The 5,082-nt window shown below is 32.6% G+C and overlaps 1 long non-coding RNA gene across 1 annotated transcript; it reads left to right on the plus strand.

Moving 5' to 3' along the window:
- Positions 1-493: 493 nt before the first annotated feature.
- LOC112416812 (uncharacterized) lies at positions 494-1,621 on the plus strand. The gene is made up of 2 exons (XR_003007321.2): positions 494-646; positions 778-1,621. It is a non-coding gene; the product is annotated as an uncharacterized lncRNA (long non-coding RNA).
- The last annotated feature ends 3,461 nt before the right edge of the window (positions 1,622-5,082 follow it).

The raw sequence follows: 5,082 nt of genomic DNA on the forward strand, positions 1-5,082 counted from the left end.
TTTATTTGGACCATTTTTTTAAGACCCATTTCTAAATTTTAATTGTTCCATTTCATTAAGTATATATTTTTTTAGAGAAGTGCTATACAACACGACTCTTTATCCCCACGACAATACACAACACACAAATCATGCGGAAGGCAAATAAAATGGCATAGAATAAATAATTAATAAAATGAAAAACATTTCATCAAATGGTTTGAAATATGTCGTGTGCATTCGTGCATGTTATTCTGTCGTGCTATCAAGCATTTTTCATTTCTTTAATATTAAGGTGCAATAATTTATTTTTAACCAAAATACTTCTAAGATAATAGTTATATTTATTATTTTTGCGTTCGAATGCCTGAGGGGTTAATATTAAATTAGAACACAATCAATTATAAATATACGCTGGTTATATTAATAAATTATTTTTGAATTTGCTAAGATGTCTTATTGTCACCATCACTTCTCCTTATAACAACTTATATTTAAATCTGTTTCTTGGATCTATAAAGATATTTAAATCTGTTTCTTGCTATCTCTTAAGTCTGGAAGGTTGGACTAGAGAGTTATGGTCAGGGTTATTAGAATGTGGCCTGTTGAGAGCTGTTTTTTTCGTGGCAGAGTTGATAGCATTGAACTAATCCTTCTTAACATTGATGTATGTTTATGCAAAAGGCAACATATTTATTTTGTCTATGTTATTTGTTGTATTTTTTTTACCATTTTCTTAGTTTTATGTTAAGATTTTTTTTCTCAATTTGTTTGTTGTCTTTTTATTTGTCTTTGTAGGATAACAAGATGTAGGCGATGATTCCCTCCGATTGTCTTGAACATTTAAGCCATATATTTGTTGAGCATTCAATTTATGTCATCACTACCTTTCATGTCATGGAGAGTATGAGTGGTTAAATAGCCGGGTTCCACTTGTGTAACATTGGGTATTTTAAGTTATATAACATTGTTCAATCAGGGTGTGCCATGCGGCACACCCTTTTTTCTATAAAAAAAACTCAATTAAAGGAGAATAAGAGAACACGTGACTCAGAGAACAAGTGAAAACTCAAAAACGCAGTCCTATTCTCTTCTCCCCTACGACATCAGAACCCACCACCCACCATCACTTTTCTCCGCCACCGCCGACACCTCCCTCCGTCGCCATCCTCCTCTCCACCATCGACCACCGTTCCTCTTCACTTTCTCTCCTGCGACACTCTTTTTCAAATTTGATGAATTTGATTTGGAATTAATTTTGAGATTCATTAAGGGATTCATTGAGGGTTGTTATTGTAGAGATCAGTAGACTAATAACAACAAATATCCTTTCAGTTGTCTCTTGAGAGGTGGGTTGATTTGTGATTATTTGAATTTTGACAAAAATAGTGAAAAGAGGGTTACAATGATGTTGCAGAGAATTGCTATTATTAGTATGCTATGGTGAAATTGAAAATATGTGAATCTGAACATCTGTTATGAAAACGCATAAGCGGAAAAAACGCAATATACTGCTATTAGTCTGCTAAATCTGTGAAACTGAGCATCTGTTATGAACAATGCTCTTTATGGCTTGAAGCATGTACCTATATCTTGTAATAATATAATATACTCCTTTCTAATGAATCTGCAGTTTAACAAATGTTATTCTTTTCTAAATCATAAACATCCTCAATTATAGTGTGCATATATATGGATGACTTAATGATAACTGACAGCGTAAAAAATGAGTTTGAATATTTTAAGAGATTGATGAAGTCTGAGTTTGAAATGCTAATATAGAAGAATTGTCATACTTTCTTGAAAGGAAACTTGTGAAAACCGAAAGGGAAACCATTCCACATGAAAGAAATTATGTAAGTGAGGTGCTAAAAATGTTCAATATGATGAAGTGTAATGTTACAAATACAAAGACATCAACAGAAACCAATATCAAATTGGTGAAAGATGAAGCAGAGAAAGTTGTTGACAACACAATGTACATGTAGATAATTGGATCATTACGCAATGTACATGTATTATGAAACAACTCAATATAATTGTTAATATTCAATTCAATATTGATGTGCAATTGAAACAACTCAATAAGCGAAAAAATGCATAAGCGAAAAAACTCATAAATACAAACGAACAAATGACAGAGGCTGCTATAACACAATTAGGCTAGCAAAATATTGTATATTCCATTCAAAATACAAAGTCAATGTATGGCAGAGGATGCTATAACACTACTGCTATAATTCAGCAGGAAAAAATGGGACAAACCCCAAAAAATACCCACCATGGGGAACCAAAGCTGCTGCTATAACAACTTAGTAGAGGTGTGGCTGCACAATCCTAAGACATCACACTAACAGCAGCCAAAATAACACTACTAAGTGGTTTTAACAGCAAAAACACAGTTCCTATGCTCCAAAAAACCGCGCCTGAACAGCAAAAAACAAACTGCAAACCGGAACCCCCCAGGCACCTGCAGCGTCCATAACATACACAAAACAGCAGCAGAAAACAGGTATCAAACCAGAAGCATGTGTGTTGTCTCTGAATTTTGTAGATCATGGTTATGTTCTTCTTCAAAGTCAAGGATGACCAACTTTCCATTCTTACGAGAAAGTGTAATTCTTACAGGGCAATTTGTTCTAACATCGACTCTCGTATATTTTCCTTCATATGCATATCTTTTCTCCTTCCTTTTTAGCCCTTCCTTACAACAAACCAATCGACATGACGATACGCTACCGTCTTCTTTTTTGTTTGCGAAACGTACTCTAACTCCGAAGCCCACACATAAACTATAAGCAAGCCAAAACTTATTAGCCTCTTCCATAGAATCAAATTCCATTCCAATCTTTGGTTTTCAATCAACATCTGAAGATGCCATATTTGATCAAACTATCCAAAGAACCTAAAAAGTAAATAAAGAACATAAGGCATAAAAAACAATTCATACAAAACATTAAGGGTATGTTTGTTTCAAGGGAAAGAAAGTGATGACGAGAGAAAGGTGAAGGAAAGAAAGCCTTTCCATTGTTTGGAATTCCCTAAAAAGATGAAGGAAAGAAAGAATATATGTGGGACCCACGTCAGAAAGCTTTCCACCCACATATCAACGGAATGCTTGAGAAATATTAGTGTTTTGCTCAAAATGTTCAAAATGCCCCTATTTTTATTATCTTTCATTTTACTATTTCAGTCGTTGTTTTCATTCAATTATTTTTTCAATTCAATGCTAACTTCTTCTTCTTTCTTTTTTTTTTTTAAATAATTTATAGCCTAACCTTTTGTTAGCACATATGGTTGTTTTACTTTTATGCCACATCTTATTTTTCCACTATAACCGTAGACAATTAGTTTATATATATTAACATATTATTTTTATTTAAGGGTATTAATGTCAATTACTACATTTAGATCTTTCTTTCCTTAAACTTTCTACTCCACTTTCTCTTGTACCAAACAACCAAAACAATCCTCTTACTTTCTGCTCTCTTTTTTTCCTTAGACAATCTTTCTTTTCTCATTCTTTCCTTTCACTTTCTTTGTGCATCCAAACAAAGTCTAAGAAAGAAAACATTAAAACAGAATGAATGATAAGAACAAAAACATTCAAGAATCAATCAATCCCCTTTGCCTATTTCAAAACAACAACAACATGAGTCAAACTTTTTAAAAAAAGAAACAAAGTTTAGTAGATATTGCAATTGGTTCTATACATCCTCAAATAAAACTCTAAATTTCCTAAAATCAAATCCTAATAAATTGAAACTAGTTCAAAAACAATTGTTTTATCTTCTTGATAAGTGTTGCTATTCTCTATTTTCATAGAAATTTTGATTTTTATTATGGGTTAATCTCATTTCTATGAACATTTCAATCATTCTAAAGAAAAAGATAAGAAGCAGAAGTGGCAGGTTGACGGCGGCGGTGGTGATCGACGGTGGACGGAAAACTGATGATGATGAGGATGATGGTGAGTGAGTTTGTTTTGAAGTGGAAGGAGGAAGCAGAAGGGTTAACGCGCGTTTTCTATTTCACTCGTTCTCTCAGTCACATGTTCTCTTATTCTCCTTTAATTGAGTTTTTTTTTTTAAAAAGGGTGTGCCACGTGGCACATCCTGATTGGGCAATGTTATATAACTTAAAATACCCAATGTTAAGAGTCCATCCGTTGGATATTATTTTAGCACGTGTCACACATCCATGATGGTAAATGGGATAAATGGAGCAAAGGCAAATGGAGCAAGATGAACTCATAGCTTTCTTATTCATCAATATGGATTGACTTTGGTTATGTCCCATAAGATCAACAAGCCACGACTTGACTGTACTAACTTAGTTGGTGTCTTTTTACTTTTTCTCCCTGTCTCATTTTTTTGCTTCGTGGTAAATATAATTAACTTGTGTTTTTTATCGCCTTATTTGATGTCTTTATAGATTTTATTGGGTTGTTGAATGCATTCCATTTTGAGTGTGTTTGTGATGATGTTGAAGGGATGATGACTGTTTGCCAAGCTTGAGTTAACTGATGAAATATACCTTTTTTTTTTTTTTTTTTTTCTTGCTATGTGATTTTTCATCGATGCTTGGTTTGTTTCATGTAAATTGTATTAGATAAGGCAAGTTAAATAAGAATTGTTGATAATTCGTTAAGAAAAGATTTGGTGATCCTCAAGCTATTAAACTATTTGAGTTTTGAAGGAATGATAGTAAATCTTTCAATTCTTGAAGATATTTTCGAAGTGATTTTATTTCTTTTTTTTTCTTAAATAAGTGATTTTCACGTATTTTCAATTTTATTTCGTTCGTTCTTGTGATTTTGTCATCTTTGCACAATTATATTTGTTTTTATTTATTGTCTCTATGTAGTGTGTTTTTGACCTTCAGTTTTAGTGCGATCTTTATTTGATTCAGGTTGAAAGATTAACTTTGAGCAAGTGTGGATTCAATCAATAACTTTAATGTTGTCAACATTGTAGACAATGAATACTTCATAGTTTATTCTATTGACTTTTGTGATTTTGTTCGCGCATTCATCCTTTTTGTTTTTAGCGACTTTGAATTTGTGTTGTATCAATTAAAATTGTTCATGAAATAGTCTATCTA

This window comes from Medicago truncatula, chromosome 7 (assembly GCF_003473485.1).
Source record: "Medicago truncatula cultivar Jemalong A17 chromosome 7, MtrunA17r5.0-ANR, whole genome shotgun sequence".
In the NCBI taxonomy this organism is placed as follows: domain Eukaryota; kingdom Viridiplantae; phylum Streptophyta; class Magnoliopsida; order Fabales; family Fabaceae; genus Medicago; species Medicago truncatula.